The sequence below is a fragment of the Phyllobates terribilis genome, unplaced genomic scaffold, assembly GCF_046119375.1.
Source record: "Phyllobates terribilis strain yellow unplaced genomic scaffold, ASM4611937v1 Scaffold_1__5_contigs__length_1240528914, whole genome shotgun sequence".
In the NCBI taxonomy this organism is placed as follows: Eukaryota; Metazoa; Chordata; class Amphibia; order Anura; family Dendrobatidae; genus Phyllobates; species Phyllobates terribilis.
This window is the reverse complement of record NW_027362761.1, coordinates 499,270,620-499,287,692: the sequence shown is the minus strand read 5'-3', so window position 1 is coordinate 499,287,692 and position 17,073 is coordinate 499,270,620. Positions and strand designations below refer to the sequence as shown.

At 42.1% G+C, this 17,073-nt stretch overlaps 1 long non-coding RNA gene across 1 annotated transcript; it reads left to right on the top strand.

Moving 5' to 3' along the window:
- Positions 1 to 12: 12 nt before the first annotated feature.
- LOC141266754 (uncharacterized) lies at positions 13 to 5,676 on the top strand. The gene is made up of 2 exons (XR_012320784.1): positions 13 to 4,131; positions 4,169 to 5,676. It is a non-coding gene; the product is annotated as an uncharacterized lncRNA (long non-coding RNA).
- The last annotated feature ends 11,397 nt before the right edge of the window (positions 5,677 to 17,073 follow it).

Below are 17,073 nucleotides of genomic sequence, written 5' to 3'. Positions count from 1 at the left end.
TATTAAAAAAGAAAAACTGAAATACCACATGGTCATAAGTATTCAGACCCTTTGCTCAGTATTGAGTAGAAGCACCCTTTTGAGCTAGTACAGCCATGAGTTGTCTTGGGAATGATGCAACAAGTTTTTCACCCCTGGGGATCCTCTGCCATTCTTCCTTGCAGATCCTCTCCAGTTCTGTCACTTTGGATGGTGAACGTTGGTGGACAGCCATTTTCAGGTCTCTCCAGAGATGCTCAATTGGGTTTAGGTCAAGGCTCTGGCTGGGCCTGTCAAGAATGGTCACAGAGTTGTTCTGAAGCCACTCCTTTGTTATTTTAGCTGTGTGCTTAGGGTCATTGACTTGTTGGAACGTGAACCTTTGGCCAAGTCTGAGGTCCAGAGCACTCTGGAAGAGGTTTTCATCCAGGATATCTCTGTACTTGGCCGCATTCATGTTTCCTTCAATTGCAACCAGTCGCCCTGTCCCTGCAGCTCAAAAACACCCCCATAGCATGATGCTGCCACCACCATGTTTCACTGTTGGGATTATATTGGGCAGGTGATGAGCAGTGCCTGGTTTTCTCCACACATATCGCTTAGAATTATCACCAAAAAGTTCTATCTTCGTCTTATCAGACCAGAGAATCTTATTTCTCATAGTCTGGGAGTCCTTCATGTGTTTTTGAGCAAACTGTGCGACTTTCATATGTCTTGCACTGAGGAGAGACTTCCGTCAGGCCACTCTGCCATAAAGGCCCGACTGGTGGAGGGCTGCAGTGATAGTTGACTTTTTGGAACTTTCTCCCATCTCCCTACTGCATCTCTGGAGTTCAGCCACAGTGATCTTGGGGTTCTTCTTTACCTCTCTCACCAAGGCTCTTCTCCCACAATTGCTCAGTTTGGCTGGATGGCCAGGTCTAGGAAGACTTCTGGTGGTCCCAAACTTCTTCCATTTAAGGATTATTGAGGCCACTGTGCTCTTAGGAACCTTGAGTAATGCAGAAATTCTTTTGTAACCTTGGCCAGATCTGTGCCTTGCCACAATTCTGAGCTCCTTGGGCAGTTCCTTTGAGCTCATGATTCTCATTTGGTCTGACATGCACTGTGAGCTGTGAGGTCTTATATAAACAGGTGTGTGCATTTCCAAATCAAGTCCTATCAGTTTAATTAAACACAGCTGGACTCCAATGAAGGAGAAGAACCATCTCAAGGAGGATCACAAGGAAATGGACAGCATGTGACTTAAATATGAGTGTCTGAGCGAAGGGTCTGAATACTTATGACCATGGGATATTTCAGTTTTTCTTTTTTAATAAATTTGCAAAAATTTCTACATTTCTAGTTTTTTTCAGTCAAGATGGGATGCAGAGTGTACTTTAATGAGAAAAAAATGAACTTTTTAGAATTTACCAAATGGCGGCAATGAAACAAAGTGTGAAAAATGTAAAGGGGTCTGAATACTTTCCGTACCCACTGTAAGTGGTGAATTATAGTTAGAGCCAAATAAACAAGTGTCATGGCTGCTGCCGCTTATCTGCTCTTTTATAGTAAGGGCTATGAGTATGATGTATTCGGGGCATTAGTATTTATATACTGATTACATGACTGTCCCCAAGCCACAAGGACCAATCAGAAATGATCATTCAATTATTTTGCGCAATAAAAACCGATGTTTGAAAGGCGGCTTTAGTTTGTGAGGTATATGGACTATAATAAATATATATATTTCTATATGTATGTATGTATTCATATTCGAGAGACACATACAGACACCTATCATACAGACACATATATTATTATATTATGTACATATATATATACACACTTTTTTATATATATATATATATATATGTGTGTGTGTATGTATATATTTATATATGTATGTGTGTGTGTTATGCAATACGCAAGTGGTGAATTACACTTAGAGCCAAATAAACAAGTGTCATGGCTGCTGCCGCTTATCTGCTCCCTTATAGTAAGGGCTATGAGTATGATGTATTCGGGGCATTAGTATCTAAATACTGATTACGGGACTGTCCTCAAACCACAAGGACCAATCAGAAATGATCATTTAATTATTTTGTGCAATAAAAACCAATGTTTGACAGGCGGCTTTAGTTTGTGGGACATATGCACTATAATAAATAAATATATATATTTATGTATGTCTATATATATATATATATATATATATATATATATATATATATATATATATTCATATTCAAGAGAGACACATACAGACACATATATTATTATGTTATGTATATACGTGTGTGTATATATATATATATATATATATACACATACATATATAAGTGATATATATATATCTATCACTTATATATGTATGTGTGTGTGTGTGTGTATATGTATATATATATATATATATATAACTTATATATGTATGTGTGTATACATACATACATACATACATACATACATACATACATACATACATATATATGTGTGTGTATTAGAAGATGAGAAAAGGAAAATGCAGCACTCCTCAGCTTCCTTAAGAACAGTCCTTTATTGCCAATAGCGGGAATACATATACCATATATATGACTAGGGCTTATTACAGAGACCATCCTACAGGCAAATTTCTGTGGCTAAGTTCCCACACAGGGAAAATACAGCGGATTTTCTGCTAAATATTTGCTTACAGAAAATCCGCTGCGTTTTACAGTGACGGCATAGTGCTTAAGATTTTAAAAAATGTCCCACACAAGCAGTGAAAAATCTCCACATTGACACGCGCTGTGGGTTGTAGATCTGCAGCATGTCAGTTTATACTGTGGATATGGGTGCGAGTTTCATCCTTTGCATTGCTTCCCCGCACCTTTTCCTCAGTGATATCCACAGCGGTAAATACCCCTGGGGTCATCTCTGCTTAGACGTCCGCAGTTAACACCTTCCGTGGGAGCGTAGCCTGACATATAGAGAAAAAAACTGATATACTATAGACTGGACAAAGGAAGCGTGCAATTCTTACTGTGTATTGTTCTGCAATCTGTGGTAAATTGTGTATGACTAGAGAGAGATGACTTTTTTTTCCATTTATTACCATTTCTATAATATATTTTTATTTGTTATATCTCAGTCGTACATTGGATTATTCAGAGTAAAGTGGCTTTAATAAAGATCGTATATTATATTCTATAGTAATATAAACCATATAAAGGCTATGCATAAGCACATGTACATAATAACATTGCCAAAAACGTTATTTACTTTGTGTTACTTGAAGCTGTGAATCTTCCGAGCCATAAAAAAAAAACAGCTTTATGTCTTTGTTCTGATTGTTGTAACTATACTAATATAAATTACTCTGATTCTCTGTCTGAGGGCAACATGGGATAGAGAGGTAGGTGCTGAGCTAGGTGATCTACTGGTTTCTATGACTTGATTCAATATTTTCATATAAAATCCTGTTAAACTTCTGCCAGGACTTGTAGAGAAAGCATGTGAGTTGTAATTTCTTCTCCCACACAGAGAGAACCTGCAAGTCCTGCTTGCCACGCCCACTTATAGAGAAAGCCTGTGAGTCCTGCTTGCCCTGCCCACTTATAGAGAAAGCCTGTGAGTCCTGCTTGCCCTGCCCACTTACAGAGAAAACCTGTGAGTCCTGCTTGCCCTGCCCACTTACAGAGAAAACCTGTGAGTCCTGCTTGCCCTGCCCACTTAGAGAAAACCTGTGAGTCCTGCTTGACCCACTCACTTATACAGATCATGTGAGTCTTGCTTGCCCCGTCCACTTATAGAGAGCCTGTTAGTCCTGCTTGTCCCGCCCACTTAGAGAGAGAGCCTGTGAATCTTGCTTGACCCACCCACTTATAGAGAGCCTGTGAGTCCTGCTTACAAGCCTGCGAGTCCTGTTTCCCCTGCTCACACTTAAGAAAGCCTGTAAGTCCTGTTTCCCCTGCTCACACATAGAGAAAGCTTGTGAGTCCTCCTTCCTCCACCAACTTATAGAGAAAGCCTGTGAGTTCTGCTTTCCACGCCCTCACATACTGACATACTGATTGATAGTTTTTTGTTATTATTTTTTTTTTCTTATATGAGCTTGTATAGAAGAGCTGCAAGTCACTGTGTAAGGTTGAGAACAAAAGACTTGCATGCTTTATCTATATGTGAGTGGGGAAAGTAGGACTCACAGGCTTTCTCTGTTTGGATGTGGGAGGCAGTACTCACAGGCTTTCTCTGTTTGGATGTGGGAGGCAGGACTCACAGGCTCTCTCTGGATGTGGGAGGCAGGACTCAGGATTTCTCTGTTTGGATGTGGGAGGCAGAACTCACAGGCTCTCTGTTTGGATGTGGGAGGCAGGACTCACAGGCTCTCTGGATGTGGGAGGCAGGACTCACAGGCTCTCTCTGTTTGGATGTGGGAGACAGGACTCAGGCTCTCTGGATGTGGGAGGCAGGACTCACAGGCTCTCTCTGTTTGGATGTGGGAGGCAGGACTCGCAGGCTCTCTCTGTTTGGATGTGGGAGGCAGGACTCGCAGGCTTTCTCTGTTTGGATGTGGGAGGCAGGACTCACAGGCTCTCTCTGTTTAGATTTGGGAGGTAGGACTCACAGGCTCTCTATTTGCATGTGTGAGGCAGGACTCACAGGCTTTCTCTGTTTGGATGTGGGAGGGAGAACTCACAGGCTCTCTCTGTTTGGATGTGGGAGGTAGAACTCACAGGCTCTCTCTGTTTGCATGTGTAAGGCAGGATTCAGGCTTTCTCTGTTTGGATGTGGGAGGCAGGACTCACAGGCTCTCTCTGTTTGGATGTGGGAGGCAGGACTCACAGGCTCTCTCTGTTTGGATGTGGGAGGCAGGACTCTCATGCACATGTCAGTAGTCTTTACAGCTTTTTAAATGAAAATACTATATAAAACTATAAAAAACATATATTCTCGAGCTCATCATCTACCCCTCTCTCCTCAGCTGCCCTCAGGTAGGATAACATAAGATGATGTTCCTTGTGGAGCTGTTGTACTATAGATATGCATAGAACTTTCCTTATCCTGTGATGCAGTTACTGGAAGCTTTCACTTCTAGAAAGCCAGGCCAGGGCAATGTGCCTAATTCATTGAATGCTCAAATTAATGACCCTAATCCGATACTGTGCAAACCATCTCTTTTTATTATGTCATTAGCTGTGTCTGAGAAATGTTCTTCTGTCTCGTCTCCTCTAAATAAGACACCACAGAAGCCTGAGATTAGATTTTGAATTTGGAACTGAAATTATCCAAATAATCTGTATTATGTGTCAATTCTCCAATATTCCAGAGCTCTAGAAATGTTACATGGGGTATATACGTTATCTCAATATCTACAAATCATTTACTTCTCAGTACAATAATTTACTAACCAATGTACATTGTGAAACCGAAAAATATCTAATATGCATTGCAATACTTTTTAATCCGCTTTGAGCCGTACTTATTGGTTGTATTGATAAGATCAGTGGTTCTTGAAATTTTAAATGAAAAGGGAATAATAAGTGTATAAAAGCATAAAAGTGATCTTTTTCATATAATTTTTGTACAGTATAAGGGAATAGGGTATAGAGAAGAATCAAATACAAACTAATTATTTTGCATAATTGTCATATTAGCTGCCATTTTGCTAAAAGTTTTTGGTAAAGTCTGTAACATTTTGTACACATTTTGGATTAAAATTAAATCCATGTTCCCTTCTCTCTGTTAATGTATTGTTACATTTTCCGCTTGGTCGTATGTCATATTTTAGTGTTGTAGTTGGGTTTCCGGTACCATCTGGTTTGTGTTACTCATCAGAACTTCTTTAATTGTAGCATAAATGGAACAATGTGTTTTTGACATTAATTACTGGGGAATTCTCCGAACATTCTTACATGGGCAGTGAGTCGTACATTTTTTCTTTACTTAGAAAGGATGCAATTTTTCTTGAAACAAAACTTTCATAAAATATTATTTTCGATCTCAAATCAAATTAAAGGTGTATGAGATCAGGAAAAAAAGGTCTGTATTTTTAAGTAATGTCACCACCCTTGTCTGTTGGTTATGTCATGTAGTGCAACTTAGCTCTATTCATTTCAAAAACCAACATCCACAACTCATTTAATGTCATCCTAGTATATAAGTGAAAACTGAATGTATTTTTCATGGACTATCATGCATTGTGGTGAGTACTCACATTGAATAGAACTTGTCAGGTCCCCGGATATACTATAGCGGTATGGGTGCAGATTTCGTTAATATGATGAGGTATTCTATGTGCCATACCAATGCTTCAATGTTTCAAGAGTGAACTTTAGTCCTGCTAGTGAAGTAGGACTAGCCCGGAGGGACGTCTCTTCCCTTAGACTAGTCCTGCCTCATATTTTTTAATAACACCTCTCACTATCGGGATTCTCTAGTGTAGGGAGTGGGCGTCAATGTGGCCGAGAAGTATGCGATTTGCATACATGCGGTCATGTGCCGACTAGATGTGCATGGGCTTGCTCAATACAAGGAACTAAGTGAGGCCAGACACGTCTAGTCGGAATGTATGCTAATCCCATACTTGTAGTCACATGACTCCTGCTTCCAACACCGGAAAATCCAGATAGTGTGCGGATTCTTGAGCTCCAAAACTGGACAACACCTTTTTAATCTTTGTGATAAAATATAGGGAATGAGTGCACTGCCATTTTGTAGCACTGGAAATCACTCATTACCCGGACATCATCTATAAAGAGCATGCATCATCTTCCAATGTCCATGCAGGTCACCTCAATCACCCCAAAAATATGCTTGGGCTTTCTATTAAATTGACGCCAGTGTTTCTACATGATGAAGAAGATCAGTTCAGAGACCAAGAGGTGGCTATACACATTAGAGGGGTTGTCCAGTTAAGACAAGTTATCAGGATAGGTGATAACTTGCCGATCAGTGGGTGTCCCACCTGCAGCGGTTGGCAGAACAGGGAACTTTTTATCTTGTTACAAAACGAAGCGGCAGATCAGACACCCAACCATTGCTCCATTTATTCTCTATGGGTCCTTCTGGTAAAGCTGAGCACAGCACTTAGCAGCCCCATAGGGAATGAGTGGATCATACATGTGCATTTGCTACTCCATTTTAATGGGGATAAAATTTCCCTGTTCTGCTGAATGGACCGGGTCCCAGCCGTTGGGACCCCCACTGATAAAATAGTTATCATCTGTGGATAGGTGATAACTTGTTTTCACCGGACAATCCATTTTAATCTGAAGTTGATTAAAACTTACACCATAGTGATCTACTATCCGAAGGACAGGTCATTAACAATAAAGAATCAGATAACCCCTTTAATCATGATTCCATGCTTGTTTCCATTCTTTAGTCTTCTAGTCTTAAATCCTCCAAATGGAAAGATTCAAGGGGTCATCCACTTTGTGCTCCGAGTAACCAGCCGGAGTAATATTACCAAAGTCAAAGCTCAAATCTCCAGAATTGAGGCCAAGAAAAAACACCATTGTACTTTTTTGGAGACAAATCCCTAAGTGGATTAAAAAGGGTTGAATAGGCTTGCGGCTCTGTGACCGCAGACTTGTTAATCCTCACAGCACATGATGTAGGCGCTTTCAGGATTCTCCAGTGTCGGGAGTGGGCAGGCGCGTGACCGCAAGAAGGTGATTAGCATATATGCGGTCATATGCCGACTAGACATGCGCAGCTTCACTCAATACAAGTAAATTGAGCAAGGCTGGACACGTCTAGTCGGCATGTGGTCGGAAGTATGCAGATTGCATACCTGCTGTCACATGACTGCTCTCTCCCGTTGCCGGCACTGGATTTTCCTGACAGCGCACTGTGAGGGTTCACAAGTCTGCAGCCACAAAGCGTGACTGCAGATTTGTACCCCAAAGCCGGACAACCCATTTTATAGTAATTGGAAATGTTTAGGGAGGATTTATACCATCCTTCCTGCTCCATTCATGTCTGGCTTTGGATCAAAAATTGCAATGGCGTTTTTCAAAAATTGCTTAGTGTGAAAGCAGCCTAATGGGATTCTACATCAATTTAGCATTCTGTGCATTGGTCATTTTTTGTTCTCTATTTTTTTCAGTAAAAGCATCAGGGGAATGGAGTCTCCTTAGAAGCAAAGCCTAAACTTTATGTAAGGCCATGGCCCCACTATCAGTATTTGGTCAGTATTTTTTCTCAGGAGTGGGAGACAAAACCAGGAGTGGGTGATAAATACAGAATTGGTGCACTTCTTTCTATTATACCTTTTCTTTGATCGTTCCTCACCTGGTTTTGGCTCCCACTCCTGAGAAAAAATACTGACCGAATACTGATAGTGGGGCCGTGGTCTCAGGATTGAAATCCAAGCGGACTGCGCTGTCCTTGGAGCAGTGGATATACATCATGGGTGCATAGCAGACCCCATAGCAGCCCTCTTATAACAAAATGTATACATGATTTTTTTTTAACCAGCATGTGGAGATAAGCTAGTGGCTGCCTGCACACAACACTGCTCCAGTGTCTGCAGTAATAGGAAGTTCTGCTTACCCGTAACTTGAGATAAGACACATTTATTTCTTTGGCAACATGCACGAACTTCAACCACAAGTTATTTTCTTCCTGTTATCGTCCCTTTTTGGGTTCCCCTAAGAAAACATTTTCTTTGATCGTTCCTCACCTGGTTTTGGCTCCCACTCCTGAGAAAAAATGCTGACCGAATACTGATAGTGGGGCCGTGGTCTCAGGATTGAAATCCAAGCGGACTGCGCTGTCCTTGGAGCAGTGGATATACATCATGGGTGCATAGCAGACCCCATAGCAGCCCTCTTATAACAAAATGTATACATGATTTTTTTTTTGCCAGCATGTGGAGATAAGCTAATGGCTGCCTGCACACAACACTGCTCCAGTGTCTGCAGTAATAGGAAGTTCTGCTTACCCGTAACTTGAGATAAGACACATTTATTTCTTTGGCAACATGCACAAACTTCAACCACAAGTTATTTTCTTCCTGTTATCGGCCCTTTTTGGGTTCCCCTAAGAAAACATTCAGCTTTTTTTCACATCACGTAATAGGACAATGTTTAGTCTTAAAGGAGTATTTCCATCTGAGCTGTCTATACACATACATGCAGTCAGCACTACTATAGAGGCTACTTAAAAGTAGAAAACATTTCCTATACATTTATGTCAATGGAGGATTCCAATCCACTTCTTTCCCATAAAAAGACTGCACCTATAGATGGTATCTGTCATTACACCTGCCGGAACTAAATAGTCCATAGGGCCAAAGCCATGTCTGTCTTTTACATCTCTATATGTGTCTGCCAAAAACCGCACAGGAGAAATACTATTAGTAGAGTCCTGCTGAGAACTATCGTCAAAGGGCAGACAATTGGAAATAGTTTAAATCAAGCCCAAATATCCAATTTAGGTACAAAAAAGTACTAATAATATCAATGTAGGTCCAGGAGTGCAAAGACACTGATTTATTCTTTATTTCGTAAGCCTGATATTTTGAAGAATTTTTATATATTTGCCCCTTTTTCTATTTCAAAAGTCCTAACTTATAGTTTTTTGCTTTTGTATATTTTTTATCGGGTGGTGGTGGGGATTTTGATTTAATTTATTAAGTAAAAAAAATTGGGATGCTAGAAGCTGCGCAGAACATTTCTGGTATTTGTTGCCAATTCTCAGGCTGCTTGGTGTGAGAACTATAGATCGTCTTTCTGTACAGAATTTCAGCTCTCATGATTGATGCTGACAGACGGAGGATGTGATCTGCATTATGGGGAGTGGAAAGATTTTATCTGAAGTTGTTCTAGTTTTTCCACAAAATCTGGCAGATGATGGGAGTATCGGCCATAGGTTCAATTGTCATTTCTGTGAAATTAAAGTCATGCAATGTTTCCTATATAAAGCCTTTTATATCCTTTTTAAACACTATATTCTTAATAAAGTTTTGATGTATAAGTAACATATGTAGCCTTCTTTTTTTTAATTTGACTTGGGTGTTTTTACGTGGCACAATTATCCATTGTTGAGTCCCTTTAATCCAATAGTTCTCAGCTCTCATGAATAAGGCGATGCGCACAGTTTATAGGAATACTAATGTTACAGCATAACCATACCTACTATTCAGCTGGTAAAATAGACCTGTTTAAAGGGGTTTTCTCATCTTCATTGTTCAGGAAAATTTCTTCCATCTTAAATTTTTCACATTATTGAAATGTGGAAGGTACCACAGAAATCGAGTCAAGAACTGGGAACCACATAAAGTTAAAGAGCGGAGTCATCGAGTGCTAAGGAGTACAGACAATAAAAGTACCAACGTTCTGATGACTCCATAACTGCAGAGTACAAACCTCCACTGCAAAGACCATCAACCGTAAAAAGGCACCAGGCATGACATGGGTTTCCATGGCTGAGCAGCTGCATGCAAGTTTTATAACACCAAGCACAATGCCAAGCATCGGATTGAACGGTATAAAGCATGCGGCCGAGCAGTAGAAAGATTTCTACAGATTAACGTTTCTCTGACAGTCTGATGAACAAGTCTGTATTTGGCAAATGCCAGAACGTTGCCTGCCTGACTGCATTGTGCCATCTCTTTGGCACAGGAGGGATAATGCTATGGGATGTGTTTCAGTAGTCGGCATAGACCTCCTTAGTTCCAGTGAAAGGAAATATTAATACTGGAGCATACAATACATTTAGGATGATTGTAGCTTCCAACTTTGTTGGAATAGTTTGAGGAAGGCCCTTTTCTGTTCCAGCATGACTGTGAACCAGTGAACACAAGGTCCATGAAGGCAAGGTTGGGGGAGTTTAGTGTTGACGTTCCCTTGTGAATGCCTGTTCATGGTGTTGCACACATTAATCCCGATTCATCAAAGTGATTGCGCCAGATTTGTGGCATAAATGTTTTTGAAAAGTCGCTAAATTTTAGCACAAAATAGAGTTGAACAAAAATATTGCGACTTTTGGCGATTTCCCGCCAGTTTCACCCAGCTTTAACCAAAATGGGCGGTATGGGGGCATGACATCACAGTTCATCTTAATTCATGACAAGTTGTGGCATTCCTTACTCCAGAAATCTTACTCCAGTCCCTGCCTGGAGTGAGATTTGTGGCGAGGTGCACAACACCACCTGTCAATTGCTCCTGATTCATTAAGAGGTGTGCACCATTTAAAGAATCAGCAACGTCTGACTTGATGATTGGAATGACCAAGTGCTTCAGCATGACAGAGCATTCCTCAGACAACCATTAATAATCTCATAGATAGCAGCCAAGGTGTGTAAGCAGGGCCGGCGTCAGCACCCAGGCAAGTGCCGGGGCCCTGGACCATTAGAGGGGCCCACTCGATGTCGGGGCCCGGGCTACTCCCCCAGCATCTGTGAAGAAACACTGGCACTGTTTGAGTGCTGTCACTTTACCTGACATGGCCGCGCACAGTGCGCTGTGTGGCTGTGTCTGATAGTAATGACACGGCAGGGGCACTGCACTTTTAATTGTGTTTGTGTGACGGCCCTGCCTCGTCATTACTATCAGACACAGCCACACAGCGCACTGCGCGTGGCCATGTCTGGTAAAGTGACTGCAATCAAACACCGCCAGTGTTCCTGCACAGATGCTGGGGGAGCAGCCCGAGCCCCGACGTCGAGTGGGCCCTCCCTGATGGTCCAGGGCCATGTCTGCGCACCGTGTGTCTATGCATGTCTACGTACTGTGTGTGCGCATGTCTGCGTACTGTGTGCGTGCATGCATGTCTGCGTACTGTGTGCGTGCATGCATGTCTGCGTACTGTGTGTGTGTGCACATGTCTGCATATGTGAAGCATGAGGGGACAGGCTGGGCCCTCTGTACTATACCTATATTTCTCTGCGGTATCTGTGCATCATGACTCATGGTATGTGTTAAAGGTGCCACTGAGACTCTTTTGCCTGGGGCCCACAAAAACCTGGAGTCGGCTCTGGGTGTAAGTTTGATTTCTTCACATGGTGCTTATACTTGATACTGGAGAAATCGAGATGTCCTGAAAATTTTGTTTCCAATTTTTTTCATTATTTGCATATCATTAATATAAGTTTATCCACCCTGTGATTTCCACAATTCCACAACTTTTCCTTCTTGGTATTGTAATTTTAATGGTGAAGAGTGTAATAACATTTATATTAATCTTACCCCTCTCCCACAACAATTGGAGTGGATGAGGCCTTTTCTGACTTGAGAATTCAGCCGTCGTCAGATGTGATGTGACACAGGAGACATGTCTGCCGGGAGGAGAGGAGGAGATTCTGCTGAGTGAAGTCAATCTGATGCTGCGGGTTAGTAGAAGTCTGATACAAACCTGGACATGCCCTTGTAATTTAAACAAAATGGCAATCACATTGCATTGGAACTGGCTGTACTGGATGCCCTGTGAGGATGCAGTCAGACTGCCATATTTCTTGCACTCCTCGGACTGGCTGTCGACTCTCCTGACCTGAGCGTGACAGCGTGATGTATTTCTATGCAGCTGTCACGCTCAGGTCAGGAGAGCCGACGGCCAGTCCGATCATTGCGATGCGATCCTCATGCAAGTAGTACGACTGTCTGACTGCGCCCTGAATGAATGCACACTGCGACACTGAGGTACCACAAATGCCAGCACAACATAGACATGAACAAATACACACAACGCTGAGGTTAAGGCTGCAGTCAGAAGGCCATATGTTCTCTCATGCAAGAAAATCAGGCCAATTATGCTAATGACACTCGGCTCAAACTCTGTCAGAGTTTGAGCTGAGTGTCACCTGAATGTGGTCCAGTTCTCTCACATAAGAGAATTGCAGCACAGGTGCAGAGAAGACGGAGAACTTAATTTCTTCATTTTCTCCATTGTCTCTGTGAGCATACATCGGACTGCACTCGGATGACATCCGAGTGCAGTCTGGTGTTTCACACACACCCATAGACATGTATGTCAGCAAACCCGCTGCTGGTCCATGTGTAGTGGTCTGTACTCAGACCACAAAATACAGATGTATGAATCTGGCCTAAAGCTTATAATCTAATTAAGACATACACACTGCAATATTGGGGTACTACATGTCCCAGAATAGTATGTGAATAAATGCACAGTGGAAAGTGAGGTGAGCTCAGCGCAGTTCAGGGGCCTGCTCGCTGCATCGAGTCATTCTCCTCTGCTCCTCAGCGTGCATGATCGCATCAAGCCACCCCATACGCTGATGAAGAAATGTCGCACAGATGGATAATGGCGTGGAACACTGGATTATTTCATCTTCGAACAGGTGAGGGATATTGTGTTTTTTTTTATTTTTGGTTTGTTTATAGGGGACAATGGCTTCAGGAAATTAGGTGTAAAGGTGAGTATGATGTGTTTTTTTTGTTGTTCTTAATTTTACACTTGTTGTAGACAGCAGGGACTGACTACAACTCTTAACATTGTCCCCTGCTGGAGCTGATCTCAGAGCCAGCAGGGGACAATGATGAGGGATTCCTTCAGCACCCGGCACTGGGGAACAGCGCTAACTGTACCGCTGCTTCCCAGTCTAATGCGGCACACGATTGCCACACAATGACACATGGACACAGATATCTCCAGTACTGTTTTTTCCAGTACCGGAAATATTAGGACGTGTGAAAGAGACCTAACACAGTGGAAGAGGTACCGGAGGAGACTGCCTGCAGGGGAGGGAAAAAGTTTGTGCAGGCTGCTGCAGCAGAGTATGCAGAGGAGGATTGTTAGTGATGGAAAGCTGGGGTACATGTGGGGTGGGTCTTGTCCGTTCCTTCAGTCACGGTGTTAACGGCGCCATAATACATCTTCCCCTTTCACTGTTATACTGTTTAATGCATTGCTAAAAAATCTTTAAGCAAAAAAAAAAACCTAAGAAAATAAATAAGCATAGCTTTTGTAAACCAGAGAAAAACTAAGGTTGAAGTATAAGCTATCCTTTGAACAGAATACTAAGCTAAGGGGCCAGGAGAGAGAAGTCAATGATTAAATCTCCACCAAGAGACATTTGGTTGCATTTTCATTTAAAGGGGTTTTCCATTACTATGATATTGATGACTTATCCCTAGGATAGGTCATCAGTATCAGATTGGTGGGGTGCTCTTTAAATGAATAGGAGCTAATCTGCAGTACTCGGAAGCAGTCACCAGTATGATGGAGCTGTCGTGACTTGCTCCATACAGTGATGATTACATCCAGCGGGTGCTGGGTGTCAGATCGCCATCACCAATCCGATAAGAAATGTTATCAGTATCATAAAAGTGAACAACTCCTTTGGGCCAAGTTCAGCCAGCCACACTGAATCCCAGGACATTCACTTTCGCAAACTGCGGACATGACTTGCTCCATATGCTCGTCCATAAATCGGACCAGACCAGTGCATGCTGTGATTTTTCCTCAGAAACGGTTGGTCTCTGGAAAATCGCCCATGTTTTGTGGTACACTGGCTATAATGGGTGTATGTTCTCCATCTGTGGTCCATGGTACGTACAGACTGTATACATCCATAAAACATGTCTGAACGATCCCTTAGGGTTAGTGAGATCAGGAACTAGCATTTGAACATCTGGAAGTTTTTCTCTATTTGTAGGGCATACTTTACAGGAATCTACCTGTGATTTGTTGGGGTAAACTGGAGCACCAAAATGATTCAGTTTGTACCAGTTTGGGTTCCAGTTGCTTTCTTTATGTAGCTTACACTTGTACTGACATACAGTTGAAACCAGAAGTTTACATACACTATATATGATGAAACTAAAATTGAACTTTTTGGGCATAATGACCATCGTTGCGTTTGGAGGGAAAAGGGAGAAGCTTGGAACCCTAAAAACACCATCCCAACTGTGAAACACGGGGGTGGCAGCATCATGTTGTATTGTTGTTTTGCTGCAGGAGGGACTGGTGCACTTCACAAAATAGATGGCATCATTAGAAAAGAAGATTATGTGGCAATACTGAAACAACATCTCAAGACATCAGCCAGGAAGTTAAAGCTTGGGCAGAAATGGGTCTTCCAAATGGACAATGACCCGAAGCATAATGCCAAAATGCTAACAAAGTGGCTTAAGGATAACAAAGTCAATGTTTTGGAGTGTTCATCACAAAGCCCTGATCTCAATCCTATTGAAAATTTATGGGCAAAGCTGAAAAGGCAGATGCGAGCAAGGCGACCTACAAAACTGGATCAGTTACACCAGTTTTGTCAGGAGGAATGGGCCCAAATTCCGATCAACTATTGTGAGAAGCTTGTGGAAGGATATCCCAAACGTTTCACCCAAGTCATTCAGTTTAAGGGCAATGGTACCAAATAGTGTTGAGCGAATTTGTTCGGCGAATGTTCAAAAGTTTCAAATTCGCAACGAATATGGCAGATTCGGATTCATGATCGCAAAGGTGAGCAAATTTTCTTGAAACCGGAAAAGTTTTATGAATTTGCATGGGACTGCGAATACAGGGCAACCACGGCGTTTTGAACAGTTTTGTTAGCATAGTGCAAGTGTATGATGAGCGGTGACATGTGCCAGGTGAGTATGGGAGCTGTGGAGAGCTTAGAACAGGTCAGATCAGCGGAGCACTATTTTTTGTTTTGTATTTTATTCCTGTGGGCGGTAACTTTAACTGAGGAAAGCGCGGCCAGCCAATCATAGCGCAGTACGCATCTACACTGTCCAGACGGCTTCTGCAATTGGCTGCAGAAATCACATGTCCTCTCAATATAAAAAGCGGCCATGTTCCCTCAGCGCCATTATATCCATGTCACAGCTGGAGACAGACGCAGCTCAGTGTTTTCCTGTGTAATGAGAGATATTAGCTAGATAGATGGGCGCTTGTGTGGTAGTCAGATAGTGTAGATAATTCCTGGCCTGTGTACCTCTGCAACCACTGGTGCAGCACATTTTGATGTTCTTGTGCAAGTACTGAGATTCTGACAGAAACAGAGGGCCCGTGCCATACAATAGTGCTGTGTACCGCTGGTATATAGCTCCATGTCTCACTATACCTTGAATCTTTTTTTGCACTTGCTAATGTGATCAAGCAAGCGCAGTGCACCTTTTCATTTAGTGGGGTTGAAATTGTGCTCTGCACAGTCTGCAGAACTTCTTATTGCAGAGCACAAAATCTGTTTTTTTTTCTGTTGCTATTCTGATATTGAAAGCTGTGTGCACTAATGTTTTTTTGTGTCAAATACTATCTAAGTGGAGTTGAACTTCAGGTGGTTTCAGAGTAAAAAAATAACATTTTTCTCTTGCTACGCCTAGTCCAAAAAATATTTTTTCCTGTGCCAAAAGTCATACAGTGCTATAAGCCAACTACTACGTCAGTGGCGTTCAAAGTCAACTGGACGCAAAGCTTATGCAGAGTAACCCCCAAAATTTTTTTGCTCTGAGTAAAGTGATACAGATGGCTAGATCTGAGTTTGAAATATTTTAGAGCATATATTCTATATCATACTGGCCTCATCCACATTCAAAAAAAAATTTCTTCTGTTCCTAAAGTAATACAGCAAGGGACATCTCAGTTTGAAATTGTTTGGAGAATATCTCGTAGGTTTTATCGGCCTCATGTACACTAACAAATTTCTTTTGTCTGTTAGTAACGTTATATGGCAGGCCATATCTTACCTTGTCATTTAGTGTCGCTGAAATTCAGGTGTGTGCTGAGCTATTGCACAGGAAAAAAATGTATTTTTCTTTAGTTAATTGCGTGCTCCTACCACTGTATCTGACCAACATGAGTGGGAAAAAGAGAGGGCATGGTGGAAGGGGGAATAGGCTTAGTGTTCAAGGTGTACGTGGGGTACGTGGTAATCTTAGTGAAAGCACTAGTGAACCAACACAAACAGGTCCTATCCAAAAACAACTGACAACTTATGTTAGTGGACGGCCTACTGCACTCCCTGCCTTTGGCAGCCGCATAGAAATACGCTTTGTTGATAAGGCCCAGAAAGAGCAAGTGCTCCAGTGGATGGCAAGCTCTGCTTCCAGTGCCCTCTCCTCTTCTTCCTCCACCTCAACATCACACGCAGTACAGTCCACAGAGATGGGACCCCAATTACCCATGCTTTCCCCCGTGTCACAACTGCCCAACTGATTGTAGCGAAAC